Source organism: Lissotriton vulgaris, chromosome 5 (genome assembly GCF_964263255.1).
Source record: "Lissotriton vulgaris chromosome 5, aLisVul1.2, whole genome shotgun sequence".
In the NCBI taxonomy this organism is placed as follows: Eukaryota; Metazoa; Chordata; class Amphibia; order Caudata; family Salamandridae; genus Lissotriton; species Lissotriton vulgaris.
Window position 1 is genome coordinate 1,260,726,805 of NC_141693.1, and position 25,564 is coordinate 1,260,752,368.

The 25,564-nt window shown below is 46.9% G+C and overlaps 1 protein-coding gene across 2 annotated transcripts in view; it reads left to right on the top strand.

Moving 5' to 3' along the window:
* Positions 1–2,098: 2,098 nt before the first annotated feature.
* The window catches only part of NGF (nerve growth factor), a 278,458-nt gene continuing 254,992 nt past the window's right edge, over positions 2,099–25,564 (top strand). The window contains exon 1 of one of the 2 annotated variants that reach the window (XR_015295751.1): positions 2,099–2,307. The gene's annotated coding sequence lies outside the window, so the exon portion shown is untranslated. Of the gene's footprint in view, positions 2,308–4,616; positions 4,743–25,564 lie in introns of those variants that run through there. The other variant, XR_015295750.1, reaches the window with a different exon arrangement.

Consider the following 25,564-nt stretch of genomic DNA (forward strand, 5'->3'; position numbering starts at 1 on the left):
TGGGGATGGTATGAGAGGGCTGACCAAACAGTCATTGCGTACTTAGGAGTGGGCAAACCACTCCTCGCCTGCCCTGCTCCAAGGGTAGAGCAGCCCCGCCCACCTGCCCGCAAAGCAGCAGGAAACATAAAATGATCATAACTCAAAGTTATTATCATGTTATCTTTCCTTTACTTTGCAGTTCACTGCTTAATAGCAGTGGGGCAACGCTCCTCCCCCATAGCGGAGGAGCCACCCCCGCCAACCGCACATGCAAATACACAGAAGGGCGTGAGATTCCCCACCAGACAACATAATTAGCATGCTGCTGAGTAGGAGGATGATCAATGGATTAGAATCTGCAACACCTTATTATGCATTTTTCGAGATGCATTTTTAGTTTATGTTTGTATTATTGTTTCCATACGGGCAGATACGTAATGCTTTGACTTTTTGTCAAATTCTGTGAATATACTTGTAGACGGATTTTACATTGTGCTGCTATATTTATTTTGATACTATACACTGTTTTGTTGTAGTAAAACATTGTTCATGTGTTTTCATTTCGGCACACGTGACAATACCTGCCCATCCTGTTTAGGTGTGACTCGATAGCTGTCTGCAGTGCCTATTGTTATTAGTTTTTAAGTATTTTACATAGAGTTAGCTTTCTTTCCATTCAAAAGAGTAAAGCCATGGCCACTTGAATAATGCAGCAGAAGTGGAACAAATTATGCAGTAGAGCTGATAAAATTAGGCGGCAAGAAAATGCACATGGAGCGGCATATTGCAGCACATTTTGGGAGACTGTTACTTCATCATTTTGTCGTTTTTACACATTAACGCTGTCTGGACAAAAATGTCACCTCATTAGTATTAGTTTAACACCAAAACACAGAAGTAACCGAAAGATAATCAGTCAACCTTTGCAAAGGTCCTTTAACTCAGCGGGCACGTCAGTGAGTTTTTGTCATTTTTTATCCATTTGAGCTAGATACCATTTTTTTTAATCTGTAGATTATACACCCATGCATGGATTCTGTTGCAAATTTAGCAAGTCAATAATCATGTGTTAACACCACAGCTGCAACATCGCATAATTCCAGTGGTAATGAGGACAGAGATCCCGCCTCACACCATTATTCGGTGTGTCATGCCACCATCTCTGGATGATTTCTTAGAAATTATTATGTACCTAGTTTACATCTCAGACGTAGACTGAATCGTCACACTTTCATTTCGTACAGACAGCAATATTTAGTTGCGTTCTTCTTTCAATGCAGCAAACTTTTTTATATGTATATTGTTGTAATCAGTGCTAGAAATGCAATCCAGACGAAAAAGCGTGCAAACACACATGGACTTTGCAGTAATTAATCAACGTTCAGGAATTTAGCACCGAGTGGTCTTGTCGTGTTATGCAAATTATGCAAAAAAACTGTGTGTGAGTAGTTATTTCATTGTAAAGGCTGCTGGTTGGATGTCACTGCGGATTGCTCCGAAGAAGAGATTAATCTAAAATTAAAGCCATTAATTACAGCCTGAAAGATCTGCAAATGAGTTTTGGAATGCCGCAGAAGGCTTGCAGTGCAGGCCCGAGCAAAGAACGGGGAGTTTGATGAGAGCTTTTGAGCTTACCTCTCTGTTGCTTTGCAACTTCTCACACCCTCCCATAAAACACAGACCTCCTACATTCGACATTCCCCGGCAGCGCGTGCAGTGCTATAACATTCATGTCCATACAGCAGCCCAGAACATCACGCGCCGGAGAGCGAGATGGAATGTGTGAAACGCGCAGAGAACTTTGCCAGAAGCATTTCTCCTCAATTACTACATAGAAATATGCCTATAAAAGCACCCTCTGTAGAAGCTTGAGGAACAATGTCCTCAGAAGATAGTATTTTCGTACAGTGTATGCTGCTCCCTGACAGGACTCCGTTAGGGTTAACTTGTGCTGAGGCATGGCATTTTTTGATAGTTTGCCTGTGGGCTCCGCCCAATCAAAAGGCTGCTGTGCACATTCCCGCCCCCTCACCGCCATACAGTAGGGAGCCAGGGAGGGGCGCTGCGCTCGGATGCTTCGACTGCTCTGCACAATGAATTAGATGTTCCCTCTCATGGACCGAGGTGAGCGCTCCCTCTGGCAGCTGAAAGACCACAGCTACTGTCAGAGCACATTTAATGCCATGGGCCCAGTTTATTGACCCGGATATGTTTCACTGACCCGAGACCTGTTTATGATTCCTTTCATTTACTTGGAAACATACCTTCACCTTGGGGAAGAGTGTGAAGGTAATGTGGACAGCCTGCCCGGCTTCCCATGCGCTGGTAAGTTCCGCTTTGTTCAATGAAACACTGAAAGCAAAATGTAATTATTCCTTGGCTGCGTAGACACTTCCTTTTTTCCAATAATTTTAAATGAATTATATTGATCACGAGCGAAAATAGCGTATTCCAACTGCACGTGTATGTCCAAGTAGTTCTTGTATCATATGTAGGCTTGTAGTGAGTGTGCTTGAGAAGTCACACTGCCCTCACTGTTGCTGTACCGTGCATTGCACCTGGGTGGTCGTGAAATAACCGGTAAGAGTGCCCCACGCTGACAAATCCATTTTCCTTCTCTTACATTTGACACAACTCGTCGTCTTAAGCACTAGCAGTGAATATCACCCTGAAGTAATATGTAATCCTGTAACAACCTGAGAGCGGCTGGCAGCTGCAGTGTACAAGGTGCTTAGAATGGGTTTGACATGTGACCATTTATAAAGCTGGCTTGTTTTTACTTTGTAAAATGTTGTCTCCGATGTACCTGTTTGTTTTGCTGATCATGGAGTTTTGGACCCCTGCGTGGGTAATGTAAAGAAAGGTAGTGTGGGGACACAGAGTTTATCACATTTGGGTTAATTCCTACCTACTCATAGAAAATACTTTGTAAATATAAATATAAATACATTTATGGATTCCTACAGGACCACTGATCAGTCTTCTTAGGTGCCTCTGTTTGGAATGTGCAAAATGAAGGGTTCTGCTAGGTTAATTCGGAGTGCAAGGAGCACAGAGCTGATATGATTATCAATTGCAGCTTTCTCTGGATTCTGAGATGCTTCCCTCTGCAGGATGCAGTCTGGCTCCCTCACATGTAGACCTGTAACTACGCATTCTGATGGTGTCTTAAGGACTCAGGGATACGCCTACGTCCTACGTGACAAAACGAGTATCCAAGGGAAAACTTCCATTTTGCTTCTATTTCTTCATCACAGTTAAGAGGCGAAAATGTGAATTCTGTGATCCCCAAGAACTTTTTCAGAACAGACCTGATCATGCTTGCAGATATTTTTGTTGATGCAAATGAACTCCGATAGAAATGTAAGATTTTGAATGGAGAGAGAGAAAGAGAGAGAGAGAGAAAGAGAGAGGGAGAAAGAGAGAGACAGAGAGAAAGGGAGAGAGAGACAGAGCGCGGGAGACAGAAAGAAAGACAGAGAGAGGGAGAAAGTGACAGAGAGAGAGCATCACCAGGAATGGTCAGGTCTTGCATAGAGGAGATTGAAAATAAATCCTCGACTATTGTGAGTGGCTCAGACTTGAACTGAATCCTTACTTCTGCAGAACGTAATAGGTGAGGACTTTTGACCATCAAGGCTTAGACTCTCTTCTAATGCAACAATCATGTACACAATGCAGGGAAGTAGATCTAGTCTTCTGTTGATATTATCCATCATAAAAAACCATTCGACCCGGGAGCAGCCCTCCTTTCATTGCTTTTATTGTCCCTTGTCAAGTCACCTGACCACACTTGTTGTATTTGCAAATGGAATTTGTGGCACAAACAAAGGAAGAACCACAATGGATTCAATCCAACAGACACCAGATGATTTGCCATGTCTAGGATATTCTGCAGGCACAGGGTGACAGCATTACTGCAATCTGCACCACCATTTCCGCAGGCGTCACAATAAAATAGAATAATTACTTTTGCCTAACACGTGGCATCGCGGCCTTGTAGCTTTGTTGCAAAGCCAAAGTAATCAGTGAACATTGTTACTTATCAACTCTATGGCCCTCGTGTTACTGGCCTCAGAAGAATTAACGGCGTGTATCAGCTCTGCAAGGATGTGAGTCTTTGACATGCTTGCTGAACGCTCATGTTTGCAGCAGATTCATTAACCCAATCAGTTGCTGGCATCCTAAAGATCACCGACAAAGGGGATATGGTTATAAACTTGCATACAACAGTAAAACGCACTGTTCCCTATCTCCCCCACACAACGTTTATTTACGGGCAAAATGCAGCATTTACAACTTCTAACCCTAAATTCCTTCGACAAAGTATGCACCCATTTCTTTTAATATTTGAAGAAAATGGTTTCAATATTCTGTTAGCGAAAACAACGTCTTTCACTTTGGGGAAATTGGAAGACGTCCATGAGGTTTCTGTGACAGATCCGGCTTTTGTTTATTGTTGTCTGCAAGAAATATTGTAAGGATGTTGCACAGCTTGGATGGAAGTCCCTGAATTGTTGTGTCTGGGGATGAGGTTGTGCTCCTGCTGGGCCGGGCTGCGGGCGGCTCTAGGACCCCGGGGACACTCCCTGCTCTGCCCTGTGTGTATGGGAGCAGCTCACGGCTCACACTTCGCACACATGTGGATTGCTCCGCTGGCGCAGAGAGCTGCACTGCGAGGACCGGGCTTGGAGAGGCGAGCGCACCGCTGCCTGGCTACCTTCCCCCGGCTGTGACGGGACCAGAGCTGCAGCACTGAGGTGAGTCGAGCCTTCTCTCTATGTCTGCTTTGGAACATACATTCTCTCTTTTTGACTAAAGAAAGTTTTCTATGGACGGCTGCGCAGATTCCCGGTGCCCCACTTCCCTGTCACCTTAAATTCTACTTTATGATCCTGCCAAATAGTGTTCAGGCGGAACAGGCTGCGACCAGAAACACTCACCCTTGTGAGCTGTAACCCCTGCACTGTCCCCCGTGAGAGACCCGGGAGACCTGGCTCTGTCACCCGGAGACCCAGGTCTGTCACCCTTGTCGCCCATTTCAGAGAGCCGAGGGCAGCTCTGTGACGCAGGATTCCCTCTGTCACTCAAGACATCTGGGTCTGTCACCTGCCACCTGTTCTGTGCTCACGACACCCAGCACTGTCCCTGGGACACCTAGTTCTGTGACCCGGGACTCCCACGTTCCTCACCCCGCAAACGAAGAGCAGTAACACCCTGCACGTCTCCGTTCACTCTGGTTGTGAGCAGCGCTGGGTCACAACGCAGCGCTGTCGCCTTGCACAGAGAGCTCTGTCACACAAGGAAGCCTGCGGTGTGTGACCAGGACACACGGGGGTGCAGCGTGCAAGCAGCGCCGTGACCCACGGTACCCAGCACTGTAAACAGAAGGACCATGCACTGCGAGCCGGGAGGACCCTACAGTTTAAGTTACCGCACCTAGTATTGTGACCGGAAGCACCCATCACTCGAAGGCACAGCACCCAGCACTGTGACACAGGAACGCTCAACACTGTGAACAGGAGTAATCAATACTCTTATCCACCACAGTAAGCTCTGCAATCTACAGTATAAAGAATTCAGTCCCGGGAGCACCCAAAGTGTGACACACAATGTGCTGCTGGCAGTGCCTAACACTGTACGGCAGGATCACACAACACTGTGAGCAGAAGCATCCAGCTCTATGACTCAGGAACATCCAGCTCTATGAACCAGGAGCATCCGGCTCTATGACCCAGAAGCTTCCAGCTCTATCACTCAGGAACATCCGGCTCTATGACCCAGGAGCATCCAGCTCTATGGCCCAGGAACATCCAGCTCTATGACCCAGGAACATCCAGCTCTATGAACCAGGAGCTTCCATCTCTATGACCCAGGAAAATTCAGCTCTATGACCCAGGAGCATCCGGCTCTATGACCCAGGAGCATCCAGCTCTATGAACCAAGAGTATCCATCTCTATGAACCAGGAGCACCCATCTCTATGAACCAGGAGCATCCAGCTCTATGAACCAGGAGCATCCAGCTCTATGAACCAAGAGTATCCATCTCTATGAACCAGGAGCATCCAGATCTATGAATCAGGAGCATCCAGCTCTATGAACCAGGAGCATCCAGATCTATGAATCAGGAGCATCCAGATCTATGAATCAGGAGCATCCAGCTCTATGAACCAAGAGTATCCATCTCTATGAACCAGGAGCATCCAGATCTATGAACCAGGAGCATCCAGCTCTATGAACCAGGAGCATCCAGATCTATGAATCAGGAGCATCCAGCTCTATGAACCAGGAGCATCCAGCTCTATGAACCAGGAGCATCCGGCTCTATGACCCGGGGGCATCCAGCTCTATGACCCAGGAGTATCCATCTCTATGAACCAGGAGCATCCAGCTCTATGAACCAGGAGCATCCATCTCTGTGAACCAGGAGCATCCAGCTCTATGAACCAGGAGGATCCGGCTCTATGACCCGGGGGCATCCAGCTCTATGAGCCAAGAGTATCCATCTCTATGAACCAGGAGCATCCAGCTCTATGAACCAAGAGTATCAATCTCTATGAACCAGGAGCATCCATCTCTATGAACCAGGAGCATCCAGCTCTATGAACCAGGAGCATCCAGCTCTATGAACCAGGAGCATCCGGCTCTATGACCCGGGGGCATCCAGCTCTATGACCCAGGAGTATCCATCTCTATGAACCAGGAGCATCCAGCTCTATGAACCAGGAGCATCCATCTCTGTGAACCAGGAGCATCCATCTCTGTGAACCAGGAGCATCCAGCTCTATGAACCAGGAGCATCCAGCGCTGTGAACCAGGTGCATCCAGCGCTGTGAACCAGGAGCATCCAGCTCTATGAACCAGGAGCATCCAGCTCTATGAACCAGGAGCATCCAGCGCTGTGAACCAGGTGCATCCAGCTCTATCACTCAGGAGCATCCGGCTCTATTACCCAAGAGCATTCGGCTCTATCACCCAGGAGCATCCAGCTCTATGAACCAGGAGCATCCGGCTCTATGACCCGGGGGCATCCAGCTCTATGAACCAGGAGCATCCATCTCTGTGAACCAGGAGCATCCAGCTCTATGAACCAGGTGCATCCAGCTCTATCACTCAGGAGCATCCGGCTCTATGACCCAGGAGCATCCGGCTCTATGAACCAGGTGAATCCAGCTCTATCACTCAGGAGAATCCGGCTCTATGACCCAAGAGCATTCGGCTCTATCACCCAGGAGCATCCAGCTTTATGAACCAAGAACATCCAGTTCTATCACTCAGGAGCATTCAGCTATATGACCCAGGAGCATCCAGCTCTATGACCCAAGATAATCTATCTCTATGTTCCAGGAGCATCCAGCTCTATCACCCAGGAGCACCCAGCTCTAAGACTCAGGATCATCTGGCTCTACCACCGAGGAGCATCCAGCTCTATCACTCAGGAGCATCCGGCTCTATGACCCAGGAGCATCCAGCTCTATGACCCAGGAGCATTCAGCTCTTTCACTCAGGAGCATCCGCCTCTATGACCCAGGAGCATCCATCTCGGTGATCCAGGAGCACTCAACACTGTCACACACAGAGTATGCTACATTGTGACCCAGCAGAAGTACCTAATACTGTGCCAGAAGCACACAACAGTGTGTTTGGAATCATCCAACTCTATGACCCAGGACCATCCAGCTCTATGATCCAGAAGCATCCAGCTCGATGACCCAGGAGGACACAGCTCTATGATCGCGAATCATCCATCACTATGGCCGAGGACCATTGAGCTCTATGACACAGGATAATCCAGCTCTATGACCCAGGAACAGCTCTATGGTGCAGAAGCATCCAGCTAATGACCCAGAAGCAAACGTTCTATCACCCAGGAGCACACAGCTCTATTCCCCAGGATCATCCATCCCTATGACTCAGGAGAATCCAACTCTATGACCCGGGAGCACACAGCCCTATGACCAGGATGATCCAGCTCTGTGGCCCAGGAACATCCAGCTCTATGACCCATGAGCATCCAACTCTATGACCCAGGATCATAGAGCTCTATGGCCCAGGAACATTCGGCTCTATGTCCCAGGAGCAAACAGGCATATGGCCCAGGATCATGCATCTCTATGACCCAGGATCATGCATCTCTATGACCCAGGAACAACCAGCTCTATGTCCCAGGAGCAAACAGCTCTATGATTCAGAGCATCCAGATCTACGCCCCAGGAGAATCCTACACAGTCAATCACAGTATGGTGTATTGTGACCCAGGAGAAGTACATAACACTGTGCCCCAGAAGTACACTACACCTTGAACAGAAGAATCCAGCTCTACGTCCCAGGAACATCGAGCGCTATGACCCAAGAGCATACAACTCTATGACCCAGGAGCATTTAACTCTATGACCCAGGAACATTCAACTCTATGACCCAGGATCATCCAACTCTATGACCCAGGAGCATTCAACTCTATGACCCAGGAGCATCCAACTCTTTGACCCAGGAGCATCCAGTTCAGTGCTTTTAGGAACATCCACCAACCCTCACACAGTATGCTGCATAGTGACCCAGGAGAAGTACATAGCACTGTGCACCAGGAGGACACGATGCTGTGAACAAAAGCATCAAGTTCTATAACCCAGGAGCATCCAACACTCTGGTCTAGAGCACCAAGAAATTTGAGGGACATCACCCAACTCAGTGACCTAGGCATTCCAGGCACTCCTACTAAACACTCCTAGAACTGTGAATCAAAACAGCGGAACCGAGCACTGTCAGAAACACCCAGAACTGTAATCAGGAGCACCAAGACTGTGACAGATTTTCCGGGGGCATGCAGGGCTTTGATACTTTGCTTCTGCCTTGTTGCAGGGGCATGAACTTGAACATACAGTACAGTATGGCTGAAAGTGCAGTATAGCATGGGATTAAACCAAGTGAGGGCCGGGACAAGTTAAGGCCATGACTCTGAGCTTAGGTAATGATTGGCTGCTGCCTAGGTTGGTTCAAGGATGTGAGGTTCAGCAGACTGTGGTGAGCTGGAATCATGCATTCTCTGTGGTCCAGGGCGCACAAGGCGGAACATGCAGAGAATGGAGTGCTAGAGTCCAAGACACACAGCGCAGTGATCTCGAAGTGGAGGGGCTCTGCTTTCACATATGCATGGCTGTGGCTGTAGAGATGCAGGGCTGAAAACTTGGATAATACAGGGCTGTGAACATGGGAGGAAGTAAGCAAAGTGAGATTGGATGCTGAAAGTCGCAAACGTTGTCAGTGTCGATCTGAGCTTGGGGTCGTCCCCCTTCGCCAATTGCATTTTTGCAAAGCAAGAGTTGTGAATTCTAGGGTCTATCAGAACACAACTGCAATCTACACGTGTATAGTTCGTAACGCTTCAATGTATTCTAATTCCATATGTTTAAAAGGTTAAAAAAAATGCCAAAGCTTAAAAAACGTCGAAGCTCTGAGCTTTGGTAACAAACCATCAGAATGGCAAACACAGGCCACAGAGTTCGGACGTAAAGAGCGTTCTGCGTCAGTGGTGCAGAGATCTGATGTATGCCACAAAGGGCGTGAGCTTGGGCAATGCGGTTATGTGAGGTTGCATTAGGCAGAATGTGTGCTTGAATGATGCACTGGGTTGGGCTGGGATATGAAGGATTGTGATTTTCGGTAATGCAGAGCTGTGATCTTGCATATAGAGGGGCTGTGAGTTCAGACGTGCAGAATTTGGAATTTGGAGATGCAGAGTGGTAACCCTGGGCCATCCAAAGGTTTAAGCTCAGAAAGTGATAGTGGCCGTGACCTTTGACGGGGAAGCGTTGTGAGCTTGGCTTATGTGGGATTTAGAGCCGGACATGGAGGCGTGTGGGGTTAGCCGTGTAGACCTGTGAGGGTTGATGTTCAGGGATGGAAGCTTGCATAGTTCTCTGCACTCAGCTCTCACTAGTGCACCCGCGGGTGTGTGCTCCTAAGATAAGGGGCTGTGACGTTTGTTGCACACAGCCGCAGGCCTTGACAGTGCATGGATGTGAGCTTGGAGATCATTCCGGCAGTGAGCCTTTAACATGTTAAGTGTGAGTTAAAAGGATTAAAGAATGTGGCTGGAAGGATCAATGGCTGAAGGAACCGTTAAAACATGCGAATTTTGGAAATGCGGGGCTGGCGCTTGGGAAAGGCAGAACCGTGAGTTTGAGCATAAAACACCACTGGTTAGAACTATGAACCACAATCCCGGGTGTGAGGAACAACCCGCTATTCCAGAGTAATGCACGTGCCCCCCTCCCAGATGTTCCATCATCTCATATATACTATTATGCCATGACATATGCCACCGTATCACATGTGCTGTCACCGCTTCATGCGTGTGCATCATGTGACCATCGTGATGTTCTAGGCATGACATGAGGTGATTGTTGGGAATTTGCCAGGCTTTGATTAGAAACACGGGTGCGCAGCGTATGTCATAATCATCACAAGGGTACCCTTCGCCTCTTTCTTTGTATTATTGCCAACGGATGGTTTTTAGACCCTGCAGCCAAGAAGTGCTCCTTATATTATGCACAGTGATACAGTGTGATTTACGGGCTACCTCGACAGGTGCAAGCGAGTTGCCCGCCCTACCCTGCTCTTGGATACAATATAGATTCCGACTCCAGATGTGTCAACATCTGATGCCTACATTCGCTTCCTGCGCTGCAGCTGTCTGAGGCGAGGTGCCCTTTGTGGTCTGGAAAGCTCACAACGTTGTACTAATACTTTGGATACAAATATCAGCATAATGTAGTGGCTCGTGTGTTTGCATAGCGGGGGTGCTCGCGATTGGCGTCGAATGGTCTCCGTGCCACATGCCCCCGTGCCTGTCCGAAGCTCAGCATCCGTTCCTCTGCTGTGTACCCTGAGCTCCTCCAGACAAGCTGTTGATTTAGCGAGCGTGGCTCATGATTGTGGGCGCCCTCGTGCGCAGCAGCGTTTGAAGCGCCTCGCCCCAGTCTCTCCAGCCTCTCAACAGTACCTCTCTGTCCCTCGCGCTCTGAAGGGCTGCAATTAAATGGCCTTTTGTGCTAAATGAGTTTTTAAGAGCTCTCGGCAGGGAGGGCGGGGCCGCGAGAAGGTGAAATCTGACATGAGCTGCCCGGTCGCTTCTCTGGCTGCCGTGTGCCGTGGTAATCCTTCCCAGGCAGGCTGAGGGGGAACACACTGCGCAAAGCCTGCACTTTATCCGGCAGAGGGATTTCTCGGCCCTGCTGCAGAAGTGATGGAGACAGCTTTGCGGATTACGCTGTCCCAATACGCTCTTTGAGCTCTTCTTAAGCGGCATTAACCTTTACTTGAAGCTCGGATTGTGTCGTTTGATGCATTCCTTCTCTCTCTACTGCAGGCGGCGCGGGGGGAGGGGAGGGGTTCCGGCAAACCTGCAACAAAGCACAAGCCACCTTTGTGTGTATAACTGCAGGGCCTGGTCTGGCTGCACGTTTAGAAGACGTGGCGAGAAGGCCTAAGAGACCACTGATAGGAACATGCGTGTTTTTGTCCCGCCGACTGTCATTACCTAATAGAATTATGTAGCTCTCTCAACCTGTGCGCAAAAGCAACGTGGTACAGTCCGCGCTACCCTCCACCACACCGAGTCCACTTATCTCTTCCTGGCCCCGGTATGAGGTGGTTCCTTCCACGTCTCCATTCCTAATACCACGACAGAGGAAGGAAGGAACTGTGACGGAGTTTCCTCGAGATAGTGTAGGTAGGCATATAGTAGATGGCAAATACCTCACCTCTCACAACAGCTGTTAGTGGGGACGTTTATCGCTGTTTTGTTTGATTGTCCATTTTATATGTTAGCACCACTGCTCTTTTGAGCTTCACCAAGCGGAAATTGTGGTTTTAGTGTAGCAGTCCAAATGTGTGCAGCTGTTGGGTGAGGTCACGGAGGCAGGGCAGGTGGTGGGTGGTAGATACAGCTCTGGTAATTCGCCTTGTAGCCTCCTGCACTATTTGTAAGTCTCAACGAACTTAGTAGTATTTAAAATGACGTTATATGGATGGCGAGTCTTGGAATTGGGTTAATAAAGATACAAATGGTTAAAACGACGAAAAGTTTGAAAAAGACCTCACTGAAGATAGTTTGTAAGCAGCACTTTAATGTATACTTGCAGGGGGATTTGCACTGTTCCAAGGTAGCTATGGCATTGCATCTATATAGCACGTTTACACATAAAGGGCCCGATTCACAGAACTAACTTAAGACAAAATCCTAAACTTACTACCATTTTCGTATTCACAGAAGGCGCTTACTCATTTTCTTAAAATTAGGATTTTTCTCAGTTTAGTAGTATTCAAATTCAAATTCAAAAGAACTTTATTCGGTTTTCATGTTGAAAGCCATAAAAGTACAAATATGCACAATAAAAAAGTTGTTAATAACATTAAATTCATGATATATTAAAAATTGATCTCTCGCAGAGAGCACTGTACTGTCTCTAAAGTCCGTGTTTAATGCAGCTATATAATTTTCATAAGTTCGTGCGATGCCTGAGACACAGTTTTAAATAGTGTGCGACAAAACTTACTACCATTTTCGTATTCACAGAAGGCGCTTACTCATTTTCTTAAAATTCGGATTTTTCTCAGTTTAGTAGTAGTAAAGTTGAGAAAAATCCTAATTTTAAGATTTTCGGTATTCACAGAAGGCATTTAGGAGTCCTAAAGTTAGGAGTCCTAACTTTACTACTACTAAATTGAAAAAAATCCTAATTTTAAGACTTTCCGTATTCACAGAAGGCCTTTAGGAGTCCTAAAGTTAGGAGTCCTAGCTTTACTACTACTAAATTGAGAAAAATCCTAATTTTAAGACTTTCCATATTCACAGAAGGCATTTAGGAGTCCTAAAGTTAGGAGTCCTAACTTTACTACTACTACTAAATTGAGAAAAATCCTAATTTTAAGACTTTCCATATTCACAGAAGGCATTTAGGAGTCCTAAAGTTAGGACTCCAAAACTTCTGTGAATACCGAAATGAGTAAGTGCCTTCTGTTAATACCAAAATGAGTAAGTGCCTTCTGTGAATACCAAAATGATAGTAAGTTTAGGATTTTGTCTTAAGTTAGTTCTGTGAATCGGGCTCTTAGTCACGGCCATCCTGGAATACTACAACATTAATAAAGAATACAAAATATACTTCCAAGAAGCATATGTAATTGCCTGTGCTGAAACTGTACAAGCATTGGCAACGTCAATAGCAGTGGGCAGCCATCTTTGCTGTCTTGTAATTCCATAAGCATTGGCAAAGCTAATAGGCCGGCGAGACCGATTGGCTTTGTCAATACTTGTTTAGTCCTGGTAAACATAGCCTATCTTCTCTGAGTGAGGGAACTACCAAGTACTCATTTCCAAAATTATCTTTCCTGCCCATCACTTTGGCACTGTGGCTACTTTCGCAGTACTCAAGCTATTAAAAGGAAGGAAGAGAGAAAAGGAGAGCGGGCTGAAGAGAAGCAGAAAGCGAGCACGAGAGAGAAACCAAAGAGACAGGAAGAGAGCCTGTCAGGCAGACACAGCATCAGTGGTGTAGCTAGATTAGATGTACTACCACATGGGGCGGTCCCTAAATTTAATTTGCTGCCCGGGTGCATGTAAGAGCGGGGAGGAGGGGGTAGGTAGGAGGCTTGGTGGCCAACTTGTTCCTGGGGTGACCGATGAAGGACATGTTCTCGGACCCAGGGGGATGGTGGTGGGCCACAATCATGACTCCTTCTGCCCCAAAAACAGTGCCATCCGGGGGGGATTGCCCCCCCAGCAGCTACTCCACTACAAAGAGTGGGTAAGAGATAGGTATTTACGGATAGAGGTACTGCGAGATAGACGACCATGTAGACTATCAGGTGATGGTAAGTAGGGATAGACGGAATTCGCAAAATTTCATTAAGCAGAATTCCGCAGAGTTACATAAAAACTCAGCTAGATTCTGTGGAGTTCTGCCAATTGGCGGAAACATGCATCTCCACTATGATTTAGCACCAGTAGCACGTTCTGCACTATGCAGTGAGTAAGAGCGCACAGCCATTCGAGTTGATTTTGCTGCAGCTCGAGAAAATCTACTTACGAAGCAGACCTCTGACTGCAAACTGGTGAGACCACCAGCATTAGTTAATTTCACCGGAAGTCCTTCTATCAACCGAAAATTTTGGTAGGGGGTGTCAAATCTCACTCACTCTCAGCAGCTCGCATTTCTGGAACCTCGCGGGAGAACAAAATTGCACTACATGGTGACTGGCGGAATTTGAACAGAATGTTACAAGAGTAAGGTGGAGTTTCCAAATTTCATGAAGAAATACATTTTCCGCCAGGGCTTAATAGTAAGACAGGCAAGGTGACACCCATGGAGTCAGACAAAGAGAAACAGAGAAAGGTAGGCATGCATATGGAAAGACAAAGAACAAGAAAAAAAATAGAGAGAGAACCAGGCAAACTGAAATTGACTCTGAATCTTTCTTATGTTTAGGGCCCTTAATTTGGGAAAGTCTGCTTCATGACTTGAATCGACAGTAGTATCTTCAAATGAGAGAAATCTTCCAGTGCTAAAACATCAGCTGCATTATAATTTTTTTATAATCTAGTTCTTTTAAATAGCTCAAACTTCAATTTCAGTCTTAGGGCTGTCGTTATCAATAAATACCTAATGCAATTTGGCCTAGGCTGATAAGAACGAGTTAATGTAGAAGGGTACTTTTAGTTAATGCTGGCCCAATTGCAACGTGATAGAGAGTGTTCCCAGCTGGATCTACACCACAAACGGCATGCCCTTGATAAACAGCCGCTAATATTTGCAGGCTGTTTCCCCCAAAATACTGCATGTTTACTAAACATGTATGTAATGTGATAACTTGAATGTAAAGCCATTTTCCATAGAACAGCAGCCCGGCTGTAGCTGGCATTGCAGCGACGTGCAGACCTTTCAAATGATATTAAGACAGGTTTGTACTTTAGTTGCACGTCAACCTTCCCCGGGCGGTCGGGCGGTGGGCTTCTCTTTAGATGCAGCGTTGGAACCCGCATCCAGGGAGCACGCGCGTGGCAGCCGCTTGACGCACGGCTGACCCCTAGTGGCCATGTCAGCATGCACTCAGATTACAAGAAAAAAAGATGTATGTTCACCTAGTCCAGGAAGCTGAACGTCCAATAAACTTTCTCAACGGCACCAAAAGGTCGCTTTTAATCGTCAGTATAAACTGGTGACGCACCACTTGTTGCGCGTCCGTCAATTAAACTCTCTGCCTTCCAGATGTGCTCTGCTAGGTGCTGTCGGCGACAGTCCCATCGAATGCTCTGGTGATTACTGTGGTTACTGTTGACTTCCGCAAGCTGTCAACAAACAGTGCAGCAGGCCTCATAAACAAACCTTTGTTTTCATGGAAATGTTTCAGACCAATTTAGACTAAACCAAGAACAGTCAGCTGCTTATGCTGGGATTATGTGTCATGTGTAGGGTGTGTGCCCTATATGAGGCCACGTCTCCATCATTACAACGAACGGGTTTCACCTCGAACTTGTATTAATCTACTCTGACTCAAGTCAATGCTAAGATGGGTGATGCGAGTTTAATTGATTCCACATTTCATTTAGGGATATATATATACAATGTGCAATAAAACACATCTATTTTAATGCACTATTAACGTTTGTATTTATATATTTAGATAATATGCATTGTACGAATAATTTATATGGAGGATTAATACTGCACTTCTGCCCTGTCTGCGAGCTGTAAATAGCAGCTCTCATGCACAGTCATATCATGGAGGTGTGTGCTTTCTCAGGGCACAGCTCTACGCCTGGTTTTGCATGGATGCATATAGTAGAACGCACTTATTTTACTCGCAACTTCTCCAAATGAGTGCATGCACTACAGACAAAACAACACGGAAACAGTGAGCAGAGTTTCTGTTTCTGAGCTGAACTGTCTGCAGCGCATGGACATAATCAGGAGAACTCTGAGTTAACTGTATGCGCTTTAGGAAGTGCTATTTCATAAACATGGACAGCTGTGCTCTGTGAGGAGGCACACATTCATGAGGCGGTCCTGATGGTGCTACTGACCAGTTTATGGTACTCAGTTTTCCCATGGCATAGCCATCATCCGAGTATGGTTTAATGCATAGCAGTCAGGCTGCTTCATAAAGCTGGTCAGCTGCGCTTTGATTTATTGATGAGGCATTGAGAGCACATGGACAATGCAGGCTCATTTTAAGGATGAATGAAATTATAACTTCAACTGGAAACATTTGTAAAGGTTTAACTTCACAAAGTTGTCAAAGCTGTCAAAAATATAAATGTGGAAAATACCGATGGAAAAATATTGTTAGATTTCTTCTGCAAAAATATTTCTTTGCCAGAAAAATGTTCTCCAAAAAGTAGGGTTTGCAGATTTTTTTCTTCAGTAAATAGCTTCTGGAATGTATGAAGGCTGTGCCATAAGCGCCTGGATGGAGGAAGATTGGGTAGTGATGGCCGTTCTTTAATGCAAGTGATGACTTCTTGTATCTGAGAAGGTTATGTAGTGACGCTCTTTGAATGCGGGCAGGCGTAGCAGCAATGGCTTATTGAATCTGTAAAGGTTGGTTAGTGATGCTCTTTGAATGCGGGCAGGCATAGCAGCAATGGCTTCTTGAATCTGTAAAGGTTGGTTAGTGATGCTCTTTGAATGCGGGCAGGCGTAGCAGCAATGGCTTATTGAATCTGGAAAGGTTGGTTAGTGATACTCTTTGAATGCGGACAGGTGTAGCAGCAATGGCTTCTTGAATCTGTAATGGTTGGGTAGTGATGCTCTTTGAATGCGGACAGGTGTAGCAGCAGCAGCTTCTTGAATCTGGAAAGGTTAGGTAGTGACGCTCTTTGAATGCGGGCAGGCGTAGCAGCAGCGGCTTCTTGAATCTGGAAAGGTTAGGTAGTGACGCTCTTTGAATGCAGCGAGGCTGGACAGTAATGGCTTCTTGAATCTGGAATGGTTGGTTAGTGACGCTCTTTGAATGCGGGCAGGCAGAGCAGCAATGGCTTCTTGAATCTAGAAAGGTTGGATAGTGATGCTCTTTGAATGCGGGCAGGCGTAGCAGCAATGCCTTCTTGAATCTGTAAAGGTTTATAGTGATGGTCTTTGAATGCGGGCAGGCATAGCAGCAATGGCTTATTGAATCTAGAAAGATTTGGTAGTGACGCTCTTTGAATGCGGGCAGGCAGAGCAGCAATGGTTTGTTGAATCTGGAAAGGTTAGGTAGTGACGCTCTTTGAATGTGGGCAGGCAGAATAGCAGCAGCTTCTTGAACCTGGAAAGGGTGGGTAGTGATGCTCTTTGAATGCAGGCAGGCGTAGCAGCAAGGGCTTCTTGAATCTTTAAAGGTTGGTTAGTGATGCTCTTTGAATGCGGGCCGGCGTAGCAGCAATGGCTTCTTGAATCTGTAAAATGTTAGGAAGTGACGCTCTTTGAATGCAGCGAGGCTAGGCAGTAATGGCTTCTTGAATCTGGAATGGTTGGTTAGTGACGCTCTTTGAATGCATATATAAGAGAGTGGTCCTAGACACAATTTATGAAAGACAATTAATGTGAATATTAGTTTTTCACAAAAACAGTTAATCAGATGAAATCTGAACACAACAGGAGATGTATGATTAGCTTATTATGCTATAAATGCAATGAACCCAACACAACAGTATCAAAGGAATTTATACTGTAGTTTTATTTACATATTCATAAAATGCACAATAAAGAAGACAGAAAAGGGTGCTCAAGTGATGCGAGAAGGAAAACTTAAGGCACAAGATTTAGAATAATTCAGTGCAACACAAGAACAATCTAAATTGCACTCGCAAAGCTTACCCCTACAAATCTATATACATTATTTTACAAAGGGACAGGGGAAAAAAAAAGGTATAGGCTTTAAGAAATTAAAAGGGGCGTAATCGTCGACGTTTCGACCCTGGCGCAATACGGGGAAATCACGACCTCTGATGCGGGTCTTCTTCAGGACGAGAATGGAGGGGGCGGGAAGGGACGGAAGGGGGCACCACGAGAAAAATGTGGAGGTGTGTCAGGCCAGATCAGTTGGGCGGGCCACCTATGACTGGTGTGTCCGTTGAGTGTCAATTAGGAGGAGTGATTTAGAAAAAGGTAACGTGATGAATCGTTCCTGGTCTGGTGACACGATGGACGTGTAGCCGGTCGCTCAAGGAAACAAGCATTTACAATGCAATGGTTTTGCCTTTGTTAAAGTTAGAGCTATTGGCATTGCTCTTGACATTATTTTTATTTATGTTTTTTTAATATAAATAAATGACATTGTCATTTACAATGCCAATAGCTTAATCTCTCGCAAATGCCACACACAAACACCCACACAGAGCCCTCCACACACACACCCACACAGAGCCCCCACACACACAGCCACACAGAGCCCCCCCCACACACCCACACAGAGCCCCCCACACACTGCGAGCCCCCACACACACTGCGAGCCTCCCCAGACACACTGTGAGCCTCCCCCACACACTGTGAGCCTCCCCCACACACTGCGAGCCCCCCCACACACTGTGAGCCCCCCACACACTGCGAGCCCCCCCACACTGCAAGCCCCCCCCCACACTGCGAGCCCCCCCCACACACTGCGACCCCCCCCCCCACACACTGCGAGCCCCCCCCCACACAGGAATGACTGGAGAAGGCCAGGCGGTGCGGCAAGTAAGGATGGTGGGGAGGGGCTTTTCTGCGTGGCCAGAGTCCAGTGGCAGTACATTTCTGGTCATGGGCCATTGAGCACAGCTCCCAGGGATCCAGCGAACGGACAGTCTCCACTGTGTAGGTAGGCAACAAGGCGCAGAGCAGGCACCAGGAAGGACAGTCGGAAATAGCCAGTGCCCGCTTTGTCTGAGAAGGCCGCCTAGGAGCAAGATAGCAACGCAACCCACGGCCAGCAGAGCAGGTAGGCCCCAGCAGAGTTGTAGGGGTCTCCCCCTAGACTACAGGATCCACACCTGCACCTGGGGATGCCCGCCCCTACTCCCTGAACCACCTCCCCCAGGGCGAGGTGCCCCGCAACAGATGCTAGAAGAAAAGGGGCCCGGTGGTGTAGCAGCGCCGTAGGTACTGCGTCCCCGCCGGGACACCGGTTGGATAGTCATTTGATTCGAGTAGTGTGTATGGTGAGTGTCCCGGGCCTCAGGCACAGCAGTGGGCAGGTATATATTTCACGGTGCTCACAACTCTCCCCACCTAGACTCTGGTCAGTAGGCTCCTCCGTGGTCTGGCAGGGAGCAAGTTAGGGCCTGTGATGTGCCACGTTCGCCTGGTCCCGCCAGCTGTCCCTAGCCAGACACCTTGTGGCAGCAGGCCTTGATTAGTGTCTCTGCAATAGTCCGCTTGCCAACATTAAGCAGCATCGCAGTAACTGCTTCAGCTGCAGGGTGACTCCAAAGTCAAAACCGGGGACACAGGTGCTTCAGAGGTGTATTGGTTGCCAGGATTAATGTCGGATAAGGGGCAGCAGTGCGGTGCTTCCTGGCCTAGGGTGCATCCTCCATCTTGGACCTGCTAGCCAACACCCCCGCCCCCCTTTCCTCCCACCTCCCACCTCGCCCATTTCCCCACCTCCAAGGGGAACATTGCTGATAGTACAAAAGTGCCCTGCCTCCAGATATGGTTAAGTCCCAGCAAGTGGCACATAGGACAGACATGTTAAACAAGTGAGATAGGGGAAGAACCCGCTATAGAAAGAGACCTGCCTTGACGAATCAATTCTCCACATGATTTCATCTCACACAGCACTGAGAAAGAAGCACTCACCTGGACTTCGTTCCGGGGCCGAGGCGGGACTTGCTCTTTCCCCGGGGCGCAGCGGTAGGAGGGCGGGAACGGGAGCCGAGGCAGCGGTAGGGGGGCGGGAACGGGGCCGGGGAGACACAGAGAGCGAGGCAGCGGTAGGGGGGCGGGAACGGGAGCCGAGGCAGCGGGTGGGGGCGGGAACGAAGCCGGGGAGACACGGAGAGCGAGGCAGCGGTAGGGGGCGGGAACGGGAGCCGAGGCAGCGGTAGGGGGGCGGGAACGGGGCTGGGGAGACACAGACAGCGAGGCAGCGGTAGGGGGGCGGGAACTGGGAGCCGAGGCAGCGGTAGGGGGGCGGGAACGGGGCACAGGAAGGCGGGTGCCGGCTCAATGCCGGACCAGATTCGGGGGCGTTCCCGAGGGCTGTTGGCTGACGTAGCGTGACATAGCCAAAAGCCCAAAAATCTCGGGAACGCCCCCGAATCTGGTCCGGCATTGACGGACAGGCCCGTCTTCCAATGGCTAGCCTCCATTTATGGAGCTAGGCCAATGAAAGACGGGGGCGTTCCTGTCTCCCGTACTATTCTCATCAGGTTTTCGCCTGCGCGAAAAAGATGCGCAGAGCGCATCTTTTCGCCAGGCAAAACCTAAAAAGGGGGGGGGGTTGTTTTAAAGTGACCTTAATTAATCCGTAAATCACTGGATTTTGCACTCGGAGTAGGTTTTCAAAATCCAAACTCCATATCAATTACTCGATATCACAATGTTGATGCGGCACATCCCGTCTCTCACGTCCGAGAAAACCACGTTGTATGCAGGCAGGCAGACATAGCAGCAATGGCTTCTTGAATCTGAAAGGTTGGGTAGTGACGCTTTTTGAATGCAGCGAGTCTGGGCAGTAATGGCTTCTTGAATCTGGAAAGGTTGGGTAGTGACGCTCTTCGAATGCGGGCCGGCAGAGCAGCAATGGCTCCTTGAACCTGGAAAGGTTGGGTAGTGATGCTCTTCGAATGCGGGCAGGCAGAGCAGCAATGGCTTCTTGAATCTGTAAAGGTTTATAGTGATGGTCTTTGAATGCGGGCTGGCAGAGCAGCAATGGCTCCTTGAATGCTGAAAGGTTGGGTAGTGACACTCTTCGAATGCGAGCAGGTGTAGCAGCAATGGCTTCTTGAACCATGGAAAGGTTGGGCAGTGATGCTTTTTGAATGCGTGCCGGCAGAGCAGCAGCGACTTCTTGAATCTGGAAAGGTTGGATAGTAACACTCTATGAATGCGGGCAGGCAGAGCAGCAATGGTTTCTTGAATCTGGAAAGGTTGGGTAGTGATGCTCTTTGAAATCAGGCAGACGTAGTATCAATGGCTTCCTGAATCTGGAATGGTTGGGTAGTGACGCTCTTTGAATGTGGGCAGGCGTAGCAGCAATGGCTTCTTGATTCTGGAAAGGTTGGGTAGTGGCGCTCTTTGAATGCGGGCAAGCAGAGCATCAATGGCTTCTTGAATCTGGAAAGGTTGGGTAGTGATGCTCTTTGAATGCAGGCAGACGTAGCAGCAATGGCTTCCTGAATCTGGAATAGTTGGGTAGTGACGCTCTTTGAATGTGGGCAGGCGTAGCAGCAATGGCTTCTTGAATCTGGAAAGGTTGGGTAGTGACGCTCTTTGAATGCGGGCTGGCAGAGCAGCAGCGGCTTCTTGAATCTGGAAAGGTTGGGTAGTGATGCTCTTTGAATGCAGGCAAGCAGGGCATCAATGGCTTCTTGAATCTGGAAAGGTTGGGTAGTGATGCTCTTTGAATGCAGGCAAACAGGGCATCAATGGTTTCTTGAATCTGGAAAGGTTGGGTAGTGACGCTCTTTGAATGCGTGCAAGCAGAGTCTGGAAAGGTTGGGTAGTGATGCTCTTTGAATGCAGGCAAACAGGGCATCAATGGGTCTTGAATCTGGAAAGGTTGGGTAGTGACGCTCTTCGAATGCGTGCAAGCAGAGCAGCAGTGGCTTCTTGAATCTGGAAAGGTTGGGTAGTGACGCTCTTTGAATGCGGGCAAGCAGCGCATCAATGGTTTCTTGAATCTGGAAAGGTTGGGTAGTGGCGCTCTTTGAATACGGGCAGTCAGAGCAGCAGTGGCTTCTTGAATCTTGGAAGGTTGGATAGTGATAGCTTTTTGAATGTGACACGGATGGGCAGAAATGGCTTCTTGTATGTTGAAAGGCAAGCTGTGATAGTTGTTCTGGAAGACTGGGCAGTGATGGAAGGCTGTACAATAGTGGCTCTTCCTGAAGGCAAACACTGAACAGTGCTCCTAGATTGTGCTCCAGGGTGTTTCAGTCACCGATTTTGTGCCATGGGCAGATTTTCTCTAGGTTTGCTCTCTGTGTATTTGGCTTGGTAGATGGATTGGGGCTGCTGGATTTCAAAACTGAGGACCCCACCTCGTAGGTTTTCATATGAAGCACAGGTTCCCAATTTTTGTTCAACATTGGCTGTGAAGACAATGTCTGTAAGACTGTTTCCAGTAATAGTCAACAACAGGCTATTGCTGAGAGTCCACAGCTGCTGCAGACCATACACCATCTTTAAAGGTTTCCTTTTTGGATTGTCTCCAATACATTTAGCATTCCTGATTAGTGTCCTTTTTGGAGTGCTACTCTATCAAACAAAGAAAGGCATCTCTGATAGACGTTCGACAATCACAGACACATTTTTGAGCCATGCCTTTAGAGCAGTAGATGTAGGAATAGACATAACACAACAACATGTATCGCATGGGAGGAAAAACGTGAAAAGTACATTGCACAGTGTGCAGTAGACTAAAAAATAATATCCATTATTTTGTATTTACACCACCTCACAGCAGGCCCTCTTCGAAGGGAATGTGGTGGAGGATACATAAGAAGGTTGTGGTCTCACTCAGAGATTGATTATCCCATATTTCTCCAGTCGTGAATACGAATGTCAGAAGACATCAGAGAGCTGCGTAATCTTTCTGAGTCATTAGCAAGAAACTTGAACCTACTCGTACTTGTGGTTTCCAAGTCGCATCCACAGTTCCCATGAACCCTGGAAGGTGTCCAACTTCTCCACCGAAAGGGCTCCCCCCTGTGACGCTCTGGGCATGGAGGGGAGGGAGCTCAGTGCCGTGCGAAGGGAAAGGGAGTCCTGCACATGTACCACTGGTGTGTAGTGCAGACACCCTTGAAGGTATTTTTATCAAGTTTATTGATTGAAGGGCCACACACACACCTGTGAAGCCTCCACTGAGAGCTTAGAAGGGGCGGAGGAACCAGGAATCAGCGAGGCGGGTAAGATAAAGGTTCTTGCCCTAGCTGGGGCTGTGGGTAGAACACGAGTCCCTGTCTTGATAAACTATTTTGTATTCAGTTCAAATGTTGATTTGCGCTTGAAAGTAGCTCCAACGTAGCCCAAAGTAGTCTTATGTGCTATTTTGCGCTACTTGGCATCTTAAGAGCCATCCCTTGGGTGATACAGAGGCTTTTCCTTACAACCACCTATTTGTCTTTTATGAAAAGCCTTGTCTACTGAAAAAGCACACAGGGCTTTGCGTTATAAACATACCCCTCCACGAAGCAGGTATAAACTTTGGAATAGTTTTCATTTCGAAAAAAATTTCAAGCTTTGAACTTGTGCTATAATATACGGCCCACATGCAAAGTTAGAGACGTTTAAACTGTGTCTAAGCATTATATTTCTACTGGAAGGCTACAGTACAAATCCTATGCATTACGGGGAGTCTTCTTTGGGGCAAGTAGTAGATTATTATTTTTATTGCGCCCTGGATTTTCAGCTTTATTTTTATACATGGGAATTTTTATTACTCACCTTTTGTCATTTTTTGTGTCAAGATCAATTTTTCCTGAGGATGTTTATTACTTGTATGTAACAGTCTGTCTTGAATTTTGTATTCAATTGTATGTTGGTAAGATTATTTTGACTGACTGACAAAACTATGTTAGACATGATACACATACCCATGCACTGTTGTGCACGGGCATGTGCGTGATACTGGTCAGCCTGAACTGCTCCAACATAGGGGATAAGACTAACAGCACCATCTCTTAGATGATATGGCACTGTACCGCTCTCTCCCTCACACACAACGTACTGCAGCAACTTAGTAAAATGGTCTCTTGTTTTTGATTGTCGACGCAGACAAGACATCGACCTAGCTTGGCATCTCCAAATCAACCATACATTCATTTGTTAATAAAAAAATCTTTAATGGCACCATCATTCTTTATTCAGATAGCCAGAATCGTACTACATAATATGAACTTTATTTGTTATGTTAGGCTTTTTGGCAGTTCTGCGTTGCAAATAGGGGTTGTTTTTGACAATTCAATGCCAGACAATTTATTGACTTCCGAAGGATGGAGGGCTGATTTGGACTTCCCAGGTTTTAAACTTAAGGGCTGCAGATCACTAGGTGTCAGTGATGGGCGTTTATCTCAATGAGGTGGCTTATTATTAGCACAGCGAACCTTAGCATTTTGCTTTAAAAAAGAATGCAACGAACAATGAAAAACATTGACACCTTTTCTTATTGAATGATTGTTTATTTGCTCAGCAAAGGTGGGCTCCATTTGGTGATTCATGCCCTATTTGCACTATAAGTTTGTGGTCCAGCTGGTGGTGCACGCAACCGAGCCTCCACTGTATTGGAAAGTACCACATAACGAGAAACGAATATGAAGGGGTATTATTCGTAGATTTATTGTTCAAATACTACCGCACACAATGTTTGTTACGTAGTGTAACCTGTTGGCTTTGAGTAGACCTAGCTGCAACAGAAGATAACCTTGGCCCATCAAACTTTCGATTGAAAAATGTGGGTCTTGCAGTTTGCAACATAAGGACATGTAGTTTCAGAAAACATGGAATGAGTGGGGAGAGGCTTCCAGAGTTTGGTGTCCTGAATAGAGAATTGCAAACCCATGTACATATTATTCCGTTTGCGATTTAAGCAGAGAGATTATGATGCAAAAGATAAACTATCGAGGAAGCACACAGAATAATATTAAAGAAAGGGATGAGAGAACTTTTTTGCAAGTTGCACTTTGTACCATACAAATTAATTTGATAAATAATTCAATCATACACAAGAAGCCCGTGTAGTTAGGGTAAAAGGAGACCCTGGAATCAAAGGCATAGGAGAACGTATGTGAGTTCGAAAAAATGCAGAGGTAGTTGTAACAAATTGGAGTATTAACTGAGGTGAGTGACTAACCACCTCAAGGAATAATCAAATCTTGTCAGGGTGAACTCTTAAAATCACTAAATTAGCCTGAGGTCAACCTTTTGGTAGCTATGGCACAACAGAGACAGCTTAGGATATTGTGTAAAGTCATTTTGCAGTACCAAAACAGTAACAAAGTCGAAATGCAAAATAATAAAAACCCCAATCCAAATGAGAGAAATAGAGTGAGGTTTACTAAACAAAATAACACAAAAAATACAAAAATGCAATAAGGGAAACCTGCGATATGAATTTAAAAACATTTTATGTAGCAATGCTTGTGGGTGGGACCGACTGCTGTGCACATCTTAACCAATGGGGTAAAGATTTCTGGGGCCAACCATACTCACTTTGAGTATTTTCGAGATAGCTGAAGTCTTCTCCCATACTAAACTTGAGATCAGCGGGCTGGGGTGTGTTGGGAGTGGTTAGCCACACTAAACTTGAGATCTGAAAGCTGGGGCGTGTTGGAAGTTTACTATGGTAATCCTAGTGTTGTGCCATATCTAACACTACAATCAAGTTTGGATCAGTGAC